Below are 12,998 nucleotides of genomic sequence, written 5' to 3'. Positions count from 1 at the left end.
ACCTATACTACCTCGTCAGACTTACTCTCAAGAAAACACCTCTCAACCCTCCCTCTCCCAGGAAATTTCGCCATTTGCAACTTACAACCCCCCGTAATCCTGGTAATACTGACACAGCCAGAGAGGATTATCTATGCGACTATCATAGCGCTACATGAAATCAGATACAAGGAAGATATATATAAAAAAATATATAGTGATGTGCTTAAGGAGATTCACTGAGGTGTTGGAAGAAGAGAGAAAGATAATACCTCGTCTTCCTTCTTCTTCTTCTTCTATTCTTTTCTTCCTCCTTCACTCCCTCTCCTCTTCTTCCTACGATAATTCCCCCTCCCCTTTTTTTTTTTTTTTTTTACGATGTATTGCGATACTTCTTTTCTCTTTTTTTGGGTACTTGTTTACGATGTGATATGATAACCGTAAGGAAAGTGTTTGGATGACGGTGTCTGAATTCTCTCTCTCTCTCTCTCTCTCTCTCTCTCTCTCTGTCGTGGCTCAACAGACTGAGGTGGCAAGAGGATAGGGGGGGGGGAAGGATAGGAGGAAGGGAGTGAGGGGAAAAGGGGGAAGAGGTGTAGGGGGGAGAAGGAGGCAGGGGGAAATGAGGTAGGAGGCAAGGGGAAGGGAGTCAGGAGGAAGGGTGTGTAGCGGGAAAGAGGAAAGGGGTGTAGGGGGTGAAGGGGGCAGGGGGAAAGGGGAAAGAGGTATAGGTGGAAAGGGGGAAAAAGCATATACAGTCACTCTAACAGGTGTCTTTAGCTTGTGTGTGGCAGGTATTATAAAGCCAACAACATACCTGTATTAATATGTGTACCTGTACTGACGAATTAACTGACTGATTATCTCCCTACTCTTCTTCTTCCTCCTTCTTCGCCTCCTCTTCCTCCTCCTTTATTCCTCTTTTTCCGCCACCCCTTCGTCCTCCTCCTCCTCCTCTTCGTCCTCCTCTTCGTCCTCCTCCTCCTCCTCCTCTCCCCCCTCTTCTTCCTCCCCCCTCCTCTTCCTCACACGGATCTTCTACAAGGACAGGTGAGTCAAATGATAACACAACTCTACACGAGACTATGTAAGGAGCTACGTTCTATCATCCATGAGGAGGGAAGGAAGGAAGGAAGGAAGGAAGGAAGGAAGGAAGGAAGGAAGGAAGGAAGGAAGGAGGGAGGGAGGGAGGGAGGGGAGGGGGTAAGATAGGGAGGGAGAGAGGGTGAAGAGGGAGGGAGGTAGGAGGAATGTTGAGGGAGGGAGGGAATGATGTGTGAGAGGAAGGAAGGAAGGAAGGAAAGAAATCACCATGGGTTACAATAGGTATGGTGGTTTATAGGAAAGAAAGAGAGAGAGAGAGAGAGAGAGAGAGAGAGAGAGAGAGAGAGAGAGAGAGAGAGAGAGAGAGAGACCTTTGAAATTATCAAGGCACAGGGTGAGACAGACAGACAGACAGACAGACAGACAGAGGTTATACCGTATTGGTTGGGTGGAGGACGGAGAGCAGTTATACTTAATATACTAAGGAGCTACTAGATAGCCAAGGAGATATATAGCGAGAGAGGAGTAGCAGGAACACGCTTATCTGATATTGGTCTCATGTCACAGAGATAGTGATGACACACACACACACACACACACACACACACACACACACACACACACACACACACACACACATGTACACACACACACACACACACACACACACAGACACACAGACACACACACACACAGACACACACACACACACACACACACACACACACACACACACACACACACACACACACACACACACACACATGACACACACACACACACACACACACTATAATATCTTCTATTCTATCTATTCCCTATCCTTCCCCCTTCTCTTTCCCACCCCAGAGGAAGAGGAGAGGAGGAAGAAGGAAGAAATGAAGGAGGAAGAGGAGGAAGAAGGAAGAAATGAAGGAGGAAGAGGAGGAAGAAGGAAGAAATGAAGGAGGAAGAGGAGGAGGACTGGGAGGAGAACTGGGAAGAGTCAGGGAAACAGATGACATTAGCCCTTCTCTCTCCCCAATAAACTGAAACCAGGTACGGTATCACGTTTAACTTCGTGGGACAGGACAGGGGAACGGGATGAGACAGAGGAGGAGGAGGAGGAGGAGGAAGAGGTGAGGAGGAGGAGGAGGCAGGAGGAGGAGGAGGAGGAGGAGGAGGAGGAGGAGGAGGAGGAGGAGGGAGGAGGTGAGGAGGAGGAGGAGGAGGAGGAGGAGGAGGAGGAGGAGGAGGGGTGAGAGGGTAAGGAAGAGAGGTAGAGTTGTAAAAAGGGTGAAGGAGAGTAGAGGCTAAGAAGGAGGGTGAGGAGGGAGAGTAAGGGAAGGATAAGGAGGAGAAGAAGAAGAAGAAGAAGAAGAAGAGAGAGAGAGAGAGAGAGAGAGAGAGAGAGAGAGAGAGAGAGACAGACAGACAGACAGACAGACAGACAGACAGAATGGAACGCCACGATAACACAGAGGGACAACTCTATCTTTTCCTTTCCCCCAAAAATTCCCGCCTCTTTCTTCATCGCACTAAAGCTCGTAAGGAGGCAATATTTATCCATCAAACACCAACCGGGAACCACTAACACCTAACCTAACCCACACCATAAACTACCACCCTTAATATCCACCCTTATACCTCTCTTACACTAGGGGTTATAATCGAGGCAAGGGTTAGGGTTATGTGGTATACGTCTCTCTACCAGCCCAGCTCCCACGTCTTGTAAGTTTGTTGTATGATATGTGCTTCGCTTACACCATTCTGACTAGCTCATACCCTCCCGACTCAAACCTGGTAAGCAGAGCAGCCACAAGAGCCAGCAGACAGCCAGCAGACAGCCACAGCCAACAGAGCCAGCAGCAGCCAGTAGAGCCAACAGAGAGCCAGCAGACAGCCACAGCCAACAGAGCCAGCAGCAGCCAACAGAGCCAACAGACAGCCACAGCCAACAGAGCAGAGACAGCCACAGCCACCAGAGAGCCAGCACAACAGAGCCAGCAGACAACCAGCCAACAGAGCCAGCAGACAGCCAGCCAGCAGCCACCAAGAACAAGAATCAATGCTGAATTTCTGTTTATTATATAGAGAGAGAGATAAGAGAGAGAGAGAGAGAGAGAGAGAGAGAGAGAGAGAGAGAGAGAGAGAGAGAGAGAGATATGATTGGGTGGGAAGGATGGAAGGAGAGAGGAGCGGTGGAAAGGAGGGAGTGAAGGAAAGAGGGGTTGAGGGAAATGACTGGGAAGGAGGGTATATGAGTGGAAGGAAGGAAGGAATGGGAAGGAAGGAAGGAAGGAAGGAAGGAGAGAATGATAATAATTGGGATGTTTGGAATACACATCTACTGGGAGAGAGAGAGAGGAGAGGGAATAAGAGGGAGGATGAGAGGCAGGGAGAGAGGGGGAGGAGGGAGGGAGGGAGGAGAGGGAGGGAGGAGAGGGCAAGGGAGAGAAATGATAGTAATTATTTGAGTGTTAAGAATATATATGTATATGTTATACTGTTGGAGAGAGAGAGAGAGAGAGAGAGAGAGAGAGAGAGAGAGAGAGAGAGAGAGAGAGAGAGAGAGAGAGAGAGAGAGAGAGAGAGAGATCAACAACAACAACAACAATGTTTCACCAGCAGATCTATAGCAACCTAGCAATCCTCCTCTCCCTCCTCTTCCTCTCCCTCCCCTTCCTCTCCCTCCTCTTCCTCCTCTGGGCTCACACCTCGCAAACTTTTTTCCATCCCTTTTAAATTTAAGGTTGAGAAGTTTTTAGAGGATACATTTTGTGTAATCGTCTCATCTGAAAAAAAAATATCATAGGCGTCTTTCTTCTTCAGAATGTGAACACTCTTAAGGCTTGAATGCATGAGAACAAGACTACTACTACTACTACCACTGCTACTACTACTACTACCACTACTACTACTACTACTACTACTGATGATGATGCTACTACTACTTTTTTTTTGCCTCCAGCCTCCCCCTATAGTCACACCTTCGCCGCCATTTTATTACCTTAATATTAAATATCCTAATACATGAGTAGCTATCCTGGCTGTGTTGAGTTAGTTGAGCCGCAGATCTATGCGGCATTCAGTGACTGTTGCCTCATAGTCAATATCTGCAGCAGTTGTCGGCTTTGGGGCCGATGCTCTCGTTCCCCTGAGGCAGAGCAAAGCCGACCGAAGGAGAGAGGACAGTCGACATCTCATCCAGGCTGCAACATAACTTCTGGGCTGCTGCTTCTGTTCGGAGATCAGCTCCGCGAGTCTGGCGTAGACACATCTTGCACTTGGTCCCATCCCACCAGAGGTTGTGAACACTAGAGGAGTGAAGCTGCCTTGATCAACGTTCTGAATTCTCTCCCCGTATGCCCTTATCTTGTCGTTCTCGTTCCTCCTGTGTGCAGCATCGAGAGCTAGGTTACGATGCTACTACTACTACTACTACTACTGGTGCTGATGCTACTGCTGCTGCTACTACTACCCACTGTACCTTCCCCTCCAATGCCTTCCCCTCCTCCTCCAATGCATTCTCCCCCTCTTCCTCCAATTCCTCCGCCTCCAACACCTCCCCCTCCTCCACCATCAAAATCGCCCCTCCAAACTAGCACCTTCTTCCTCCTCCTCCTCCTCTAACCGTATACCTCCTCCTCCTCCAACCTTACACCTCCCCCCTCCTCCATCACCTCTCCCTCGAAACCTCCACTCTCCACTCTCCCTCTTTAATCATACACCTCCCTCCTCCAATCTTCCCTACCTCCCCCTCCAACCTCCCCCTCCAACCCTCTCCTCCTTTACCCTCACCAGACTAACAAACAAACTCATACACTCATAAGAACAAAAATAATATCTCTTATTTATTCTATTTTTTTATTTTGTTTTCAATTTACGAAACAGACTGTCGAAAGGAAAAGTATTTAAGTATATTTAGAAATTAGTGAAATATATATATGAAAGAAATGGAATGCTTGTTTTTTGCCATTTACTTATTTTATTTTTATCATTATCGCTATTATTATTATTATTATTATTATTATTATTATTATTAATATTATTATTATTATTATTATTATTATTATTATTATTATTATTTATTTTTTATCTTTGTTGTTGTTGTTAAGGAAATATATATTTTTATGAGCCGAAATATATCAGTGAAAAATATATTGAAACACATTATATTTACGGTTGAGTGAGTGAAAGACTCTCTCTCTCTCTCTCTCTCTCTCTCTCTCTCTCTCTCTCTCTCTCTCTCGGTATACTTCACACACAGAGGCCGGAAGATATATTTCACGATTCCAGTAACCAGATGTTAAAAGAGGAGGAATATTGTTCACTTGTCCTTGATGGCACGTTTACGCCACGGACACATATATATCACGGACGACGCTCTACGCCCAAATATAGATCACGGACGCTTTCTACGTACGGTTTCTGTGTCAAGTCCAGATCACGGACGCTTTCTACGTACGGTTTCTGTGTCAAGTCCAGATCACGGACGTTTTTTACGGTGTGAGATCAAGTTCAAATCACGGACGTTCTGCCATATGGATCAAGTCCAAAACGTGGAGATTCTCTAAGTTCGGGAGATGGGTTAAGTCCAGATCACGGACGCTATCTAGATATTACCAAGTCCATACCATAAAGGCTCTCTACTGACCATATCAAGTCCGAATCATACTGTTCTGTCAGCCATAAGTCCACAAAGTCTCTGTATACCAAGTCCAACGTACAACCTCTTCTCTACGTCCCCCCAAAAGTTATTAATCGGACTTAACTCATTTTTCGACTCGTCTCAAGTCCAAAATAAAAAAAAAGACTGGACTTTTTTTTCCCCTACAAAGTCCATCATGACGAGAGTTACTTTAAGTCCACTAATGACTACGTTCCCAAGTCCAAACCCCATTGGACTTACAACTCCCCCCCCCTCCCCGAAAAGTCTTAACCCAAACAAAAAAAAAGTCAACCACCACCACCACCACAACAACCTCCCCCCCCCCGAAAAGTCTTACCAAGTCCAAAACTTTATCGAACTTTCCCCTTTCAAGTCCAACAATTGTGGTCCTTCTCTTCCCTCACCAAACCAACTCAACTACCGAAAGTTTAAATCACAATACACGCAAAGTCCCATTAAAACTACACAAACTTTCTCTCTTACAAAATACATTAGAAGAAAGTAGGTAGTTTTTGTGCCTTGAGAATTAAAATACGGATGAATTGATGATGGCTTATGGCATAACTTGTGTTGTAAAGGTGGTTGTTGTTGTGATGTGACGTAGTTGTGGTTGTGATGTGACGTAGTTGTGATGTGACGTAGTTGTGGTCGTGATGTGACGTGGTTGTGATGTGACGTAGTTGTTGTTGTGATGTGACGTAGTTGTAGTTGTGATGTGACGTAGTTGTGGCTGTGATTTAACGTGGTTGTGATGTGACGTAGTTGTAGTTGTGATGTGACGTAGTTGTTGTTGTGATGTGACGTAGTGTGGTTGTGATGTGACGTGGTTGTGATGTGACGTAGTTGTAGTTGTGATGTGACGTAGTTGTGGCTGTGATTTAACGTGGTATAACCTAATGTACTAGATTCAACCAGACACACTCACACTTACAGGCCAAGTGAAAGTGGCTCCCACATAAGCTTGGCGGTCAGGGGCAGTGTGGATACAGCATACTGCAATACTTAACCGTTGGTATACAAGGAAACAGTGTAGTATAAAATCAAAACAGTTTTTAATTCTGCAACACAAAACTTAGAAATGAAAGCCATTTTTTTAGCTCTGTAACACAAATCTTAAAAAAAAATCAAGGGAATTTTTAGATCTGCAACACAAAATTTAGACAGAAATCAAAGCAACCCAAAACTTTTACAAAAATCAAAACACTTTTCAGCTCAGCAACACAAAACTCTACAAAATCCCATACTGCGTCCCTATAAAAACCACCCCATAAAAAAAAATATTAAGAAAACTTCCTAAAACTCTTCCCTTAAGTTAGAAAACCAAACCAAAGTCCAACCAACTCGACTCAACTAGCAAAAATAGAAAGAAACTGAACGTGTAGAGTTAATAAAGACATGATAAGAGTTAATAGGGATAACTATTATTGTCCTCTCTCACCTACCATGACTTCCTGTACTCTTGACCTTTGACCTTCGTGACCTTAGTAGGGATAGAGAGGTCAGAGGTCAAGGGTTAAATGAGTATAAGAATATCTCCAGTCCATTGGTTGTTGTCTGGGTAGTTTCAATACAGGTATGATGGTCATTAACTTGTTGACAGACAAACAGATAATGTTGAAAGATAACTAAAGCTAACCTAATGAAAGTTAACCTAACCTAAGCTAACCTAATCTAAGCTAACTTAACCTAACTGGAGATATAAAACAAAACAAAAACAAGAATAAAACCATGAATACCAAATAAACACACGCACACACACGCACACACACACACACACACACACACACACGCACGCACGCACGCACGCACACACACACACACACAAGCGCGCGCAAAAACCATGCTATTTACCCAAGAAAACCACCACATAAAACCTTGTTAAAACCAATGTCGGAACTAAAAAAACCACTATGGCAAGAAGAAGAAGAAGAAGAAATATTAGAAGAAGAAGAAGAAGAAGAAGAAGAAGAAGAAGAAGAAGAAGAAGAAGAAGAAGAAGAAGAAGAAGAAGAAGAAGAAGAAGAAGAAGAAGAAGAAGAAGAAGAAGAAGAAGAAGAAGAAGAAGAAGAAGAAGAAGAAGAAGAAGAAGAAGAAGAAGAAGAAGAAGAAGAAGAAGAAGAAGAAGAAGAAGAAGAAGAAGAAGAAGAAGAAGAAGAAGAAGAAGAAGAAGAAGAAGAAGAAGAAGAAGAAGAAGAAGAAGAAGAAGAAGGCTAGTTGAAGAAGAAGAAGAAGAAGAAGCTATTGAAGAAGAAGAAGAAGAAGTTAGAAGAAGCTGAAGAAGAAGAAGAAGCAGTGAAGAAGAAGAAGAAGAAGAAGTTGAAGAAGAAGGAAGGAAGAAGGTACAATAGCTGAAGAAGAAGAAGAAGAAGGAAGAAGAAGAAGAAGAAGAAGAAGAAGAAGAAGAAGAAGAAGAAGAAGAAGAAGAAGAAGAAGAAGAAGAAGAAGAAGAAGAAGAAGAAGAAGAAGAAGAAGAAGAAGAAGAAGAAGAAGAAGAAGAAGAAGAAGAAGAAGAAGAAGAAGAAGAAGAAGAAGAAGAAGAAGAAGAAGAAGAAGAAGAAGAAGAAGAAGAAGAAGAAGAAGAAGAAGAAGAAGAAGAAGAAGAAGAAGAAGAAGAAGAAGAAGAAGAAGAAGAAGGGAACAGCTCTCGGCCTGGCTTGAGCTACGCATTTCATCTTTTATCGCGGAAATGAGAAAACTTTAGCAAGGTTATTTCATCTTTTATCGCGGAAATGAGAAAACTTTAGCAAGGTTGATTCTATTCTGTTTTGAGAGCGACACAGAGAGTATCAAGGTATCTGTTGTGCCATATTAAAGATTTTACCCATGGTTGCTCTTCCTACTCCTCTTCCTCTTCTTCCTCTTCTTCCTACTCCTCTTCCTCTTCTTCCTACTCCTCTTCCTCTTCTTCCTACTCCTCTTCCTCTTATTCCTAATCCTCTTCTTCCTACTCCTCTTCCTCTTTTTCCTACTCCTCTTCCTCTTCTTCCTACTCCTCTTCCTCCTACTCCTCTTTCTCTTCCTCCTACTCCTCTTCCTCTTCTTCTTCCTCTTCTATTCTCCTACTCTACTGTGCATCATCGCTTGTTGCCTCCTCCTCTTCCAACACCTGATCCTTCTACTCTTCCTATTCCTTCTCTTTCTCTTCTACCCCTCCTTCTTCCTCTATTTCCTCCTCTTTCTACTACTACTCCTTCTTCTACTCCTCCTCCTCCTTCTACTCCTCCTCCTCCTTCTACTCCTACTCTGTTAGAATTGCTTTTTTTTAAGGGGCTGTGGCACTGTAGGTCGGGAGGAGAAGGAAGAGGAAGTAAGGAGGAGGAGGAGGAGGTGAGGCAGAATGAGGAAGAGGAGGAGGTTAAGGAAGTAAAGAAGAGGAGGAGGAGGAGGAAGTAAGGAGGAGGATAATAATGATGAAGAGGAAGTAGAGGAGAGACATAATAATGATGAAGGGGAAGAAGAGAGAGGAGGAGGAGGAGGAGGAGAGGAGAGGAGGAGGAGGAGGAGGAGGAGGAGGAGGAGGAGGAGGAGGAGGAAGGAGGAGGAGGAGGAGAAGAATGAGAAAAGAAGATGAGAGTTATTCTCTTGATAAACCTCTGCCACTTCTTCTATCTCCAGCTAGACGTTACACCTCCCTGAATGGTGGCACCCACTGCCTCCTTCCCGAGTATTGTACCACAGTCAATGGTACACCCTGAATGGTACACTCGTTTCTCTCAGCTAGTGTACCACAGTCAATGGTACACTCTGAATGGTACACCCTGAATGGTACACTCGTTTCTCTCAGCTAGTGTACCACTGTCATTGGTACACTCTGAATGGTACACTCTGAATGGTACACCCACTATCCTATAAACAATCGTACCCCAGACAGTGCTACAATCTGCCCTCCCCAGCCCCCCCCCCTCCTTGGACCATTGTACCATAAGGCCATCTGTACAAGTGGTTCTCATAACAATGGTAAAGGATTTTCCTGAAAGAAATTGTGAGTTTTCATCTAAGAAAAAAACTGTCCTTTCCTTCCAAGATTTTTTTTTAGTACAAATTTTGTTTATGTTCCTATTTAAGATGTACTAGAAGAGTGTGTACTATTTTCTATTAGAGTACATAGAGTTTTCACCCATTTCCTAGTAGTAGAAATCTTGTACTCTGTCCTAGAAGAGTACATAGTATTTTCACCCATTTCCTAGTACTAGATGACGTGTACTCTGTCTTGGAATAGTACATACAGTACACTGTTTCTACCCTTTTCCTAGTACTAGAACGAGAGTACTATTTTCTAAAAGAGTACACATCCCACCCCACAACTTAAAAACTTACAATAACAATAACAACAACAATAACAACAACAATAACAATAACAACAACAACAATAACAACAACAATAACAATAACAACAATAACAATAACACCAACAACAATAACAACAACAAAGAAATAAATAACGAAATAAATAAATAAACACAAGGGAAATTCAATAGAGAAAGAGACAAGATAAAGGAAGATGGGATAATGAAGGGAGATAGAATAAACACAAGAAACACGTCAATAAAACAAGAGACAAAACGGATGAAACGAGGGAATGAAAGAAAAAAAAAAAAGAAAACGCTCCAAAACAAACAAATAAACAAAACACAAAAACAAGTCAATGTAAACAAACGGAATTATGACGAACAAACAGAGCTATCGTAGGGTGGAGCTAACGTAGGGTGGAGCTAACGTAGGGTGGAGCTAACGTAGGGTGGAGCTAACGTAGGGTGGAGCTAACGTAGGGTGGAGCTAACGTAGGGTGGAGCTAACGTAGGTGGAAACCCTAATGTAGGGTGGAGCGGGTGGAGCAGGGTGGAGCTAATGTAGGGTGGAGCTAACGTGGGGTGGAGCTAACGTAGGGTGGAGCTAACGTAGGTGGGAGCGTGGGGTGGAGCTAGGTGGAGCTAAGCGTAGGGTGGAGCTAACGGGGTGGAGCTAATGTAGGTGGGAGCGTAGGTGGAGCTAATGTAGGGTGGAGCTAATGTAGGTGGAGCTAACGGGTGGAGCTAACGTAGGGTGGAGCTAAGGGAGCTAACGTAGGTGGAGCTAACGTAGGGTGGAGCTAACTAGGTGGAGCGTGGAGCTAACGTAGGTGGAGCTAACGTAGGGTGGCTAACTGGAACGTAGGGTGGAGCTAACGTGAGGGTGGAGCTAACGTAGGTGGAGCTAACGTGAGGTGGAGCTAACGTAGGTGGAGCTAACGGGTGGAGCTAACGTAGGGTGGAGCTAACATGGAGCTAACGTTGGAGCTAACGTGGGAGCTAAAGGTGGAGCTTGGGCTGGAGCTAACGTAGGAGGTAGGGAGGTAGGAGCTAACGTGTGGAGCTAACGTAGGTGGAGCTAACGTAGGTGGACTAACGTAGGTGGAGCTAACGTAGGTGGAGCTAAGAGCTAACGTAGAACGTAGAGCTAACGTAGGGTGGAGCTAACGTAGGGGATAATGTAGGTGGGAGTAATCAAAACACAGAAACACACACACACGTATCCCAACGCAGTCAATTCACCATATACAAACATATACATATGCATATATATATATATACTGTATATACCACATGTTCACCCAGTCGTAACCCACACACTAGGGAATATACACACACACACACACACACACACACACACACACACACACACACACACACATTGAAATACATGCACTGTATACACACATAGGACTATTTAATCACTTCTACAATACACACACACACACACACACACACACACACACACACACACACACACACACACACACACACACACACACACACACACACACACACACCCACACACACACACACACACACCCACCCACCCACACACACACACACACACACACACACACACACACACACACAACAAGCTCTCATTTGCCACATGTTGGTTGAGAACAACACTAAACCACCAGAAATAATCTATCACAACCAGAGTTAAAAATAAAAAAACCAAATAATAATAAGTTGGGATAAAGGAAACAGCGAAATCATCACTATGGCAGAAAATCGGTTCACTCATCCCAATTTAAACTTTCTAAATTACATCTCAAATTGAACTCCAGCGCACAGTACAATGCCGGTGTTTAAAGGGGAAGGGCCAACAGCAACATCTCCCTCCCTCCCTCTCTCTCCCTCCCTACTCTCCCTCCCTCCCTCCCTCTCTCCCTCCCTACTCTCTCTGACTCCCTCCCGACTCCTGGCTCCGTCCCTCCGCCGACTACCAACCCACCCATCCACCCAAGCTATTCCTCGCTCGCTCGGTAGTTCCCTCCCTCCCTCCCTCCCTTCCTCCCTTCCTCATTCCCCCCCTTCCCTCCACTCCTTCCTCCTCGTGTTCTGCCGCCGCCGCCGCTGCCGTTCCTGCTGCCGCCGTTGCCGTTCCTGCCGCCGCTGCCGTTCCTGCCGCCGCCGCTGCCGTTCCTGCCGCCGCCGTTGCCGTTCCTGCCGCTGCCGACGATGTAAATGCCATCGCCTCTGTTGCCTCCGCTAGTGTCGCTGTAGTTTATCTTCCGTCACTACCGCTGCCGTTAGTGTGTCTGTCTGTCTGTGTGTCTGTGTGTCTGTCTATTCTGCCGCTGTCATTACCGCTACCGCTCGTGTCTGTCTGTCTGTCTATTCTGCCGCTGTCATTACCGCTACCGCTCGTGTCTGTGTCTGTCTATTCTGCTGCCGTCACTACCGCTACCGTCAGTGTCTGTCTGTCTGTCTATTCTGCTGCCGTCACTACCGCTACTACAATAACGTCTACCGCCCCCCTCTCTCTCTTTCCAGGTGTGTCACTGTTACTGCCACCACTGCCGCTGTTACTGCCACCACTGCCGCCGCCGCTGCCTCTTCCGCGCCTCTGGTCCCGTTGCCGCCGTCCCATTATTACTGTTGCTTCCGCTACTAGTGTCCATACTCCTCCCCCCCTCCTCCTCCTCCTTCATCCTTCTCTCCATCCTTCTCTCACCTCCCTCCCTCTTCCATCCTTCTCTCGCTTCCCTCCCTCCCTCCCTCCTTCCTTCTCTCACCTCATACTCCTGCATCCTCCAACCTCCTCCTCCTCATACTGCTCCATCATTCTACCTCCCCCACCACCTCCTCCTCCTCCTCATAATCCCCCATCGTTCCATCACTCGCCTCCACATGACTGCCACATACCACCGCCTCTCATCATGGTGTAGTGTGGACGGCCGTTGTGTTGAGTATTATCAAGAACATCCCGCGCCACGGTAATATCTGGCCGATAAACTTAATATTTATAGGCTGGTGGGGATTTTTTTTTTTTTCAGGTGGTGGTGGGGAATTTTTTAAGGTGGTGG

This window comes from Homarus americanus, unplaced genomic scaffold (assembly GCF_018991925.1).
Source record: "Homarus americanus isolate GMGI-L3 unplaced genomic scaffold, GMGI_Hamer_2.0 scaffold40919, whole genome shotgun sequence".
Taxonomy (NCBI): Eukaryota; Metazoa; Arthropoda; class Malacostraca; order Decapoda; family Nephropidae; genus Homarus; species Homarus americanus.
Note: the sequence above shows the minus strand (reverse complement) of the source record.